Genomic DNA, 12,084 nt, shown 5'->3' on the forward strand with positions numbered 1-12,084 from the left:
ATCATAAGTTGCGTTTACATGCCAAATCTTGACAAAAGAGATGTATCCATACAAAATGTTTTATACTATTAAAGTAATTTAAATATAAATTTATGGAAAACTATGCAGTTTACATTTTTGAAGCATTGTATTCTTAAAAGTCGGCCGTTCAATTTTTAACAAAAACAATACATTTAAACTTGTAAACGGGCCCATTTTGTAAATCCACTTTGCCTTTAAACATTTCATGGCTTATATTTGTCTATGTAAAATTATAAGCTTCAATTTTAAAAGCTCGGTTTTATGTTTTCAGAATTTACAGTTTTTACAAATCATTCTTTAGCTCCAAAAATACCTTTTTGTTATATTTCAACAATAACTTACTTTAGCTAATGATACCTATTATGATGCATCAAAATAAGTTATTTTAATCATTCCATAGGTTTAAAAACATATTATTGGTTGCATTTATGCTAACATGCCTGGTTTTGGCCCGTTTGGGTTGTAGTTCGGTTTTAAAAAATATGTCTCATGAAAACAGTTTTGGGACATAATAGAACTCTTCAAAATATTATATTTAGGTTGGAAGGCTCGAATCTTAGTTAAACATGTTATCAGAGTGCCGGTTTAAAAGATTTTTAAGTCCTTACACCTGACTTAAATAAACTGTTTTAACTTATCAAAATTTTGTTAAACATCCAGAATTCAATATGGTTGTAGGAGCATGAATGTCTATTGTTTAAACACCAATACCAAGAAATATCCAAGGGGGAGTCTGTTAGAGCATAATGTCTATCGCTTAGGTCTAGTAGGTTATGTATTATGATTGTAATGATTTGAATGTATTTTCATGTGTTAGAACGTATAAGACATATACGCAGCGGATATGTTCTTATACAGCGTATATGATATACGTCGGATAAGACATATACGTCGTATATGTTGGTTATCAAGTCTATAAATAGGACTTTAGGCTTATACGTTCAATAACATTTTGGTCCAGAAAGTACTTGTATTAATATTTGTCATATCTTGTTGTACTTCATTGCTATTGATTGAGATATGTGAGAAACAGAGAGAATATAATGAGAAATCTTGTTGTTTTCAATCAGGTTTAGGAATTCCGCGCCTTCACGTTGATTCTAGATATCGATCTACGTCTTGTTCACGAACACGTTTCTACAAGTGGTATCAGAGCTTCGGTGCTCAATATCTGAAGAAAAGACAACACACTCGTTTCACGTCAAGATTCAGTCGTTAATTATTCAAAAGACAAGACACACTGGTATCATAGCTTTGGTACTCGATTCCGCACCTTTGCTTGCTTAAACGTCAAAAATTGTAAAAACAGGAAAACTAAATATTCAGAATTCAAAACTAAAAATATGTGCTCCTTTGATAGGTCAAACATCGAAAAACGTTAATTAGTTTTTGACTGTTTGGACATATACTTCCGGATATGTACATAGACGCCCGGATAAGTACTTATACGCCCTGATAAGTACTTATACGCCTGGATAAGTACTTATACTCCTGGATATGTACATAAACTTCTGGATATGTGCAAAAACATTCAAATATTAAGGAGAATTCAAAAACATTCTGATATTTGAAAAAAGTCAAGATATTTCAAAATATCAAAAACATTAAAAAATTGCTTCTTAAAATGAGTTTTGGAACAAAAAGGGAAAATGACAGTACATTGATTATCTAGTTCCAAGTCCAGTAAGAAATAAGCTTAAAAGTCTGTGTGCTTAACTGTATTAGTGCATTGGTAAGCTTTAAAACAAACAAGTAAGGAAAACTATGTGATATAAACTTAACCAGCCAAGTTGAAAAGGGTGTTAGTTCTCTAACAAAAGTCTTGGTCACAAAGGCATAAATGTAATAGCCTGTCATACTCAAGCCTTATGTTTCAGTATGATCACTAAAATCTTGAAATGTTTTAAACTTCTAGTTAACGATTAACACATCAACGATGTATGGTCTTGTAGCCTTAAATCATGTATTGATGGGATGCTTCAAATTTTTGGACACCATTGGCTCTTTTTGCGGTTTATCATCTGGGTATTCACAAATGTGAATATTAAATTGCTTTATAAGCGAACCATTTATAAGTCATTAAACTTGATCGCAAGTAATTTAGTGTACAAATAAACTACTGACTTGATCAACCACGCTGTTAGACATGCATTGTTCCTCCCTTGCCCACATCTTAATAACAGTAAGAAACGGACCACGGGAGATATACAGATGAAATCGTGCATACTCATCCATGGGAAAGGAAATATGGGGTATTGCTTGATAACGAGGGTATATCTTGTTGTGATGGTTGTTACTAGTAAAAGCTATTAAATTTTAAATTGTTTTGATCTACTGGTTCTAAGGTTTAAGTGTAACATCCTACTTTCGGTTATAATAATAAAATAATTTTCGTCTATTTTATAGTGGGTCGTCATCGGTTTAGATAAATAGAATATGAGTTGGGCTAGTGTTGGGTAAATGGGTATGGGTTATGGAATTGGGTTATGAAAGAAAGAAGGAGAGTCCATGGGCTTGAGCCCATGATTCCAAAACATATAAACCTTTAATCACCCATTAATCATTCATTTCACACACATTCCATACACCACCAAAACACACACTTAAGCCTTCTCTCTAGTTTCTCTCTTATCTTAGCCGAAACCAAGGAAGAAAACCGATCCCGACCCAAGGTAATACTAGTATGATGTTTTATTAACTTAAACTCGTTATATTTAGTTACGAAACAACGAGCCGACACCATTACATCATTAAAGTCACGAGATTCGGGTGGAATCGGGTATAAACCGAACCTAAAATGAGCTTAGGGGTCACCCTAGCTCAGATCTGGATCGAACGGGATGAAAAACGGTGAAAAACGGCGGAAAAACGAGTAAGATCTCGTTTTTCCGGCGAAACCGCATTTTTCCGGCGATGACGGTGGCGGAAAAGTGTGTACGAGGATGTCAGGAATGTCAGGGAATGTTCTGACCTAACCCTAATTCGTTATGATGATTCGCTAAGGAAAGGATAATGAACTAGACTTAGTTCGTGTTCAAATTCGTTAAGGACAATTTGACGAACTAACTCCAAATTCGCTATGACCATTCGTTAACAGAGATAACGAACTAGAAGGTCCAATTTATTGCATGGACTGATTCGCTAAATGAACTGATTCGTTATAAGGTCTAGTTCGTTTAATAACCAGTTCGTTAAAGGGTTCAATTCGCTATTTGGACCAGTTCGCCAAGATAAGCCAATTCGTTAGGACCAAGTAACGAACTAGAAGTTTGAAAAATGACAGAACAGTCCCTGGACTTATAAAAGAATGATTTAATTACAAAGATAAGCCAAGATAAGCCAGGGGCTCTGCCCCTTGGACCCTGCTAGGGGCTGCCGCCCCTAGACCCTGCTGCCAGGGGCGCTGCCCCCGGACCTTCATTCGTTGTGGGTTATATAAAGATAGAAATACGATACGAGTAGTAATAGTTAGTTGATACATGTAAATATTATACAGTTAGCCGTGCACTGCTCAAGAAAGGAATAACTATTAACGGCGAACGTAACCGCATTCAGGTGAGTTTCTAGCCCCATTCCTTGTTATGTTTTCGGGGCTGTGTGCATACTTGATGTGATTAGTTAATACACTTATCCTAAGTGATAAGTGTATGCCATATATGTATTAAGTGAAATGTATGAATGATTTCTTGTCGGTACATGAACGATCTTCGAAATTGCATGTACTGCCAGGAAATGGTTTGATGTTATATGTATGTTGTAAGATGAATAATGAATGATGTATGTACGTACGAAACTTTACGACTATGTATATAGGAAGTATGTTAAAGAGGCATAGAAGAAAGGGTACCGGACCATAATAATATCCGAGGATGAAGGGTGACCGGACCCTAATAATATCCGAGGATGAAGGGTGACCGGACCCTAATAATATCCGAGGATGAAGGGTGACCGGATCCTAAGAATATCCGAGGATGGAGGGTACCGGACCCTAATAATATCCGAGGTATGTAGGGTGAATGCTCTTTATAACGTAAGGTTAGTTATGTATGCGTTTGAAAGATTGATGGACAGGTTAAGTATGTAATGCGTACTTTCGGGCACGTATATGTGTATGTCAAGTAAGTTATTTAATTAACTAGAACCCACTCAGCGTAGCTGACTTTTAGTATGCACGCAGGCAAATAGGTTGAGGCAGCTCGCGTGATTGAAGACACATGGCATGGAATCGACGATACTGGCATCTCGAAGAAATGTTGTGATGTTTTAAAGACTATGTTTTGTTTTAATTGACTATGAATGTTTTATAAGACAAGATTTGGAAGTTATGTAAGATATTAAGGTTGAAGTTTTATATTCCGCGTAAAGTTTTAATTAACTCTGATATTTAGAACTGTGTTTATGAGTAAATCCCACACCAAAGTAGGGCTACCGGTAACGGGGCCTTACATTAACTCAAGTTGGGGTGACATTGTAAAAATCAAATTAAGCTTGAATCAAGATTAGAGACCGATTATTTCCTGATATTTTATGCTTAATTGAACCTTTAATCATTTCACTAAAATTAATAAACATTTGTTTAAAAGTTTAAGTGGACAACAATACCAATGACTGAATTAACATCAGACATAATAAAGTTGAAATATAAAACTAAGATGGAAGAAAATTTTAGTCAATTTGATTCCCTGCTCAAACTCACAAAAATATGTGTTTGAGTACAAATTTGTATAGTTTTGAAGTTCACTGCTTTACATTTCTTTTACTGCTTTTCATTAAAACAAAAAGATTTTAGATTTTCGTTTTATTTTCGACTACTGATGTGGGAATACTAAATTTTATAAAATCAATTGGAAACATACTTAAATGTCATTGTTTATTCAAGATCATTAATTTGGGCTTAATAATACAACTTTTTGTTGATTTTTGTAAAAATGTCAAACGGTTGAAAAATCTTTACAAGTATTTGAGTATGCTTATATTATTCATTAAGATTTTCAACTTACAATTATCATGAGTAACAGGTTTCATCATGACATGAGAAGCTTGAGGAGGAGTTTGTTAGACTATCAAGACTTGAGGGGGAGAATTATTGAAGATGACTTAATGATTAAAGCTTTGGAAAACCTAGTCTAAGAAATATCAAAAAGGGGGTTTGTTGGAGCATGAATGTCTATTACTTAAACACCAAGACCAAGCAATACCCAAGGGGGAGTCTGTTAGAGCATAATGTTTATCGATTAGGTCTTTTAGGTTGTGTATTAGGATAGTAATGATTTGGAATGTATTTTCATGTGTTAGAACGTATAAGACATATACGCAACGGATATGTTCTTATACAGCGTATATGATATACGCCGGATAAGACATATACACCGTATATGTTGGTTATCAAGTCTATAAATAGGATTCTAGGCTTTATGTTCATTAAATTTTTGGTCCAGAAAGTACTTGTACTTACATTTGTCATATCTTGTTATACTTCATTGCTATTGATTGAGATATATGAGAAATAGAGAGAATATAATGAGAAATTAGCTCTTGTTTTTAATCATGTTTAGGGATTTCGCACCTTCATGTTGAATCTAGATATCTATCTACGTCTTGTTCAAGACACGAACATGTTCCTACAATAGTAACTTACTGGCTTTGTATTCAAACTAGTTCATCCTTAAACAGGTTACCGAATGACCATTACTTTGGCCACGATTTTGGGTTGCATAATATGGGATTTTTAATGTTCATGACCAGTATTATTTTCTGCAAGTTCTGGTTGTTTAAACAAAGTTTTATGGTTTAGTTTCATGGCCCATTAGTTGTATTAAAACCAGAATTTTCATTTAAAAACAAATATTCAAGTATGTTATGTGACATTCGTCACTTACCAAACCCAAAACCTGTCCCGTTTTAAAATTTTGGAGTGTTATGAAAGATTATTATTCATGTTCATTTATGATATTTATCTTCGATTATATTAAAAACTTTATTTCGTGTATTCTATACTTTAATTTCATTTAATCGAAGTCTAGGAGTTAAAAATGCAAAATGCTAAACTTTCAATGAATACTTGTTCTTAGTGGTACGCAAAGGTTCCCTCCCTCACATTTCGCGGTACACGAATTTGTTAGGGTTTGCAACTTCTGCATTTGGGTCGCGCTACACGACGGGAACGAGTGTTTCCCTTCACGATACACGACCCATTTTAGAACTTTGGATTTTCATAAAAAAATATTATTCATGTTCATTAATTGTATTTATACTATTTATATTACACCATAGATTACAAACGCTATTCCACGTATTTTATACTTTAATTTCATTCAATCGAAGTTCAAGGGTTAAAACTATCAAATCCTAGACTTTTTGTGAAAAATTGTTCTTCACGTTGCGCGAAGGTTCTCTCCCTCACATTCCGTGATACCAGAATATGTTAGGGTTTGCGTCGTCTGCATTTGGGTCGTGCTACGCGACAAGAACGTGTTTTTCCCTTTGGGATACGTGACGTAGCTTGATGTGCTAAAAACAGTCAATTAAATATTAACTAAATTAAACAAGTAATAAAGACTAGACCTAAGACTCAACTACACAAAACACCGGCAAGTGAACTGATCAATTGTAGTAAAGCTAAGTAAGTCCGGAATATCGAACCCACAGGACTATATAAATTACGTAAATTAACTAATTAGATTCGACTTACGACACAACTATTTATTATTAATGTTTTAAGGGGGTTTTTAAACTAATATTAAACTAAGAAAGTAAATAAACAAGTAAACTAGAAACAAGCAACCAAACACAAGATCGAAACCAATATGAGAAGGAATCTACCTAGGTAAGAATCCCATGTATCAACAATCATCAAGCAATGGACAACTAACATGATATGGAAACTGATTTCTAAACATATTCATCTGACAAACCCTAAAGGACCATTGACCGAATCAAACGAAATCCCAAAGAATAATTATTAGATTATTAAGCAATCAGTTGGATTGATTTCCTCAAAGTCATCAATTAAGGTTAATTAATATTATCATAGGCAAGCAATCTCACGAAACACTAAACCCTAGATAACTTGATAAATTAAACACGGCATCATGAACAAGGATCAACACAATAACCAAGCAAGAATATTTTGACCAAGACACATGAACAACTCCTCACCTCACAGCTATTGGAATTTTGTAAAACATTCAAAAATCCTAATCAACGATCAACAAGCTTCTATGATCTAATAGGCCTATTCAACCATAATATTCAAAACACCAAGTAATGATTAAACATAAACCCTAAATCTAAAGAACAAAATCAAGAGATAAAAGATCTATGTGAAGCAATAGTTAACAATCAATCAAGATAATAAACACTCATATGCATCATGAAAACAAAATCAAGTCTTTACTATTAAATCAACAAAACTATAATCAAAACAACCATCCAAAACAAGAATCAAGCGTCAAACATGTTTATCAAATCTAGGTAGACATGAAGTCTAGCCTAGAATCATTATTATAAACAATCCCAAACAAGATAAACAAAAGAGAATCATGATAAATAACAAGAATGGAGAAAGTAGAGCGATAAAACCCTTAAACCTCCTTCCTTGTTTGATTGAATGAAAGCTCCTTGATCTCTAATGTAATCACCCTCCAAAAACCTTCAATCTCTTGCTCTTCTATCTTCAAAATCGGCTGGAATAAGTTGTCAGTTCGTCTAGGTTTATAACCATCTTTATATAAACGAGCTGGGCCTTTAATTTGCAAATTTTGGCTGATCAGAGTGCCTAGGAGCCGCGCGGCGTGTATTAGGGGGAATCTCCGAATTTTCTTTTTATTTATTGCTTAATTATGCTAGATCTCTTCCTTGAATTCCAAGCAACGATAGAAACCTTCTAGGCCTTCTTTTCCTTGACTTACAAGTCACCATCTACATGAAAACAAATCAAAACATTAAGTGAACTAATCATGTAACCAATGATGAGCAAAAACGAACTTAAACTTCACATGAAACGATAGAAAGAATTAGATTTTAACATGCAGGACACCAAACGATTTAAAACATGATAAATATAAATAAACTTGACTCAAGACCAAAATTAATAAAAGATGAATAAAACACGAACTAAACCAAACTCAAAACATTTAAAATACAGAACTTTACAAGGGATTCAAGATGTATATCAAATATCCCCATACTTACTCTTTTTTCATCCCTAAAAAAGGCTGATGCAGTTGGATCAGAATCAAAAAATACAATCTTAAAAACATATAGGTTAATTTTTAAAGCTTAGAAGAACGCAAAAACCGCGATCACCGATATTGTTGTCCACTTAAACCCATGCCTTAATCTTTACCGGGACAAATAAGATCCGACAATATTATTACTCAGTGGTTTACACAATTAAGACCCGCTTATTTTCAGCTTTTACCGGACCAGACCACCCCAACTTGACTTAAACCTCAAAATTAGCAGATTTAAAACTTTTGTTGCTCTATTTTTTAATGAATAGTTAAGACGATCAAGGGTATTGTTTATCCACCTAAATTTAAGCATCAAAGTCTACCAAGCAGCCATTAGATATGATTAAAGTACAATTAATTAATAGCTAGTGTTCCCCACAACATGACATACCCCCGTTATCAAGCAATACACCGAACCATCACCATAGGTGAGTATGCAAAATTTCATCTGTAGGGCTTACATGTAGCGTGTCCCTTGTGGTCGTTTCTTAATGGTAATGAGACGCGAGCAAGGGGACCCTACATGGCTAACAACGTGGATGATCAAGTCTGTAATGTATTTGTACTTTTGTACTTTTTGTGATCATGTTTAAAGACTTTATGTGGCAGAAATCTGCGGGTTTGCTCTTTTTTAGCTTTATTTTAAATATTCACAACCCTATTTGAAATCGTGAATACCCAGATGAATAGACTGCATACATACCCATAGTCTTCGGACCCGGGGCATCCCATCAATACAATATTTAAGGTTATAAAACCATACGCCAATGATGTGTAAAACACTAAAACTAGGCAGTTTAAGATTTATATCACAGGCTACACGGCATACTCTAACGTTAAACCTACCTAAGCATCATATGATAACGTATTCAATTTTTTTTTAAACTTTTCAAACATTATAATATTTCCACTTTTCATACCAAGAATTGAGGCTTGAGTATGGCCCGGCCTTTCATTACTTATCTTCCACGGACAAAACGCTTTACCCACAAGAGATTTCCGACCCATTTTATCAAATTGCCCTTTCATTTTCAAGGCTGAGCCTACCGACACATCCCAAGTTAAGTGTGTTCTCTTTTTTTTATCTCATATTATTAGTAGTTTGAAAAACCAATTTTCGATAAATATCATCATCTCCCACTTTCACACTAAAAACTAGATTCAAGAGACATTTTTTTAACAATTTTTCAATTTTTTTTAAACATAAACTCAATTTAAACTACGACTCAAATATCCTATCCTCACACTTAAATTTTGCATTGTCCTCAATGCATGGATAAGAACGACTTAAAATAAAAAAAAATTAAAATAAACCCGGACTACAAAAAACTAAAAATCTAAAAATTAAAAACAAAAATAAAATAAAAAGTTAATAAGCTAGATAATGTATAAGACTTAGCTGGTAATATGCGAATGAAACATGATGTCAAAGTCTTCTTCCATAGATGCCCTCCAACTACGAACGTGCTTAGCAAATGGTAACTCCTTCTCTCACACACGAACGTAAGCGTCAAAACAAAACAAACATATCTAAAAATGTATCTTATCATAATGGTAGATATTATGCAATTAAAGTACGTCAACAACCCACAAATATATAAAACATGAATAATCAGCAGCAAATAATAATAAAACATAAAGTATACGGCTCGGCTGCTCCATCCGCACACTTGTCTTTTTCATTAAACTCTTACTTGAGGATCGCCTCTCTAGCTCAAACAATCTTCAAACTCGCAAAACTCAAAAACGTAAAAACAAAGACGAACTACAAAAATTTCGTTAGTGACTCGATGACTCATACAAGACTCGGACAACTAGACCCTAGAACATGACTCAAAAATACCAAACTAAATACAAGGAATCACACCCGAATGATAGAACAAAAGGCAACAAGGAATATCAATAAAAAAATATTGCTGGAAAACCCATAGGCTCCGCGCGACCATAGGGTGAGGGTCAGGCCGCGCGGCGCGGCGCCCTAGCCTTCTCACATTGCCTCCGCGCTGCGCGGAGGGGAAAGAAGAACTCCGTCGCGCGGCACGACGGGCACTTTTGACAGAATGTTTTAACATTTTTGAAGCCTTTTTGACTTAAAATATTTTTTAGAAAATTACCAAGTATTTGTTATGCTCATTTTATGTTATTTTGACGTGTAAAACTTACCTAGCACCTCTTGAATTCTCGTTAATTCCTCTCTCCATGATGGTGATGATTCCTTGAAACGACTCGACGACGCAACGAAACTCCAAAACTAGTGTTAGTGACACAAAGAAAATAAAAATTAAAATAAAGGAAAATCTACAAACTCTACACTTGAGTTTTCACTCAAGAACCCATGCTATGCGAATCACGTGGCGGACCGAGTGGAGCTACCTCCACCTCGGTAGAACTCCAATGCCCTCAAGGATTCCGAATCACGATCCGACCATTTATCAATCTTGGTCTTCCTCTTTCTAACTCCACGAACCTTCTTAAACTTACGGTTTTCACCACCAATTTCTCTAACACACCTCACCATTATCCGAAAACTAGAAACCTCTCGCTCCTTCCCCACACTAAATCTCACCGAACGAAAATTGTCTAGAGTAGGGCCCATGCCCGAGATAAATGATTCTATCGAGTAAACTGGGTGACATGGATCAATGAGACCGTCTTGACCACTTGAATGTCTCATGGACTTCTCAAAATAAGTGGCACTTTCATCACCAACTCTAAGAGTGATCTTACCTTCAAAGACGTCAATGATTGCCCTAGCAGTACGTTAAAACGGACGACCCAAAATGATAGGAACCCTCTCGTCGGCCTCCATATCCAAAACAACAAAATCTACGGGGAAAACCAAATTATCAACCTTCACGAGCAAATTCTCCACGACACCCCTCGGATACTTAACGGAACGATCGGCTAAAGACAATGTCATACGAGTAAGGGTGAGCTCTTCTAGGCCTAGCTTTTCATACAAAGAATATTTCATGAGGTTTATGCTAGCTCATAGATCGGCCAATGCTTGACACGTCGTATCACTTACGAAAAGGCATGGAATGGTAAAAACACCGGGGTCGGGTAATTTCTCTAGTACTTTATTAAGAACCACCGCAGAACACTCTCCATTTTAGCGGAACAGTCGACAGCTCCTCCAACATATCCTTTCTTTTAAGAAGGTCTTCCAAAAATTTGGCGTATTTAGGCATATGCTGGAGGACTTAGAAGAACGAGAGGTTGACATTCAATTGGGTAAATATATTGACAAAATGCCCGTAATCTTTCGTATACCTTTGATGTTTTAGACGGGCGGGATACGGGACATAGGAAGCCGGTTGAAGTCCGGCCACGAAAATGCCCGTAATCTCTCCGGACCAAAAACCTTACTATTATGAGTGGAGATGGCTTTCAATTGAGCAACCGGATTAGTTTGAGGAATACCCGAAAACTGACATGGGGGTCTCTCTTCTTAACGACGAGCAATAGCACCAACAGTCCTTTGAATATCAAGAATAGCAGATTGTTGATTTTTGAAGAGTAAGTCATGCTCGGTGAACCTTTTCTGTGTTGCTTGATCTCTCTCCAGGATTTGCTTCATCATATCTTCCAATCGACCCATTCCACCACTCGAATCCTACACATTATTTTGAACATTAGTACCATTGGCATTATTATCATTAAAATACTGACCTTGTCCTGGTGTAAAAGAATTTTGAAAGCCGGGCGGTGCGCCTGATGGACGCCAATTAGAATTATTCTGATTCGGGTTCTTGTAGGTGTTCCAACTCTGATTGTTGTTGTTATAGTTATTGGGAAACCTATTCTGACTAGAAACAAAATTGACCTG

This window comes from Bidens hawaiensis, unplaced genomic scaffold (genome assembly GCF_021521415.1).
Source record: "Bidens hawaiensis isolate Kalapana, Puna unplaced genomic scaffold, B.hawaiensis_p1.1 tig00007372_1, whole genome shotgun sequence".
NCBI lineage: Eukaryota > Viridiplantae > Streptophyta > Magnoliopsida > Asterales > Asteraceae > Bidens > Bidens hawaiensis.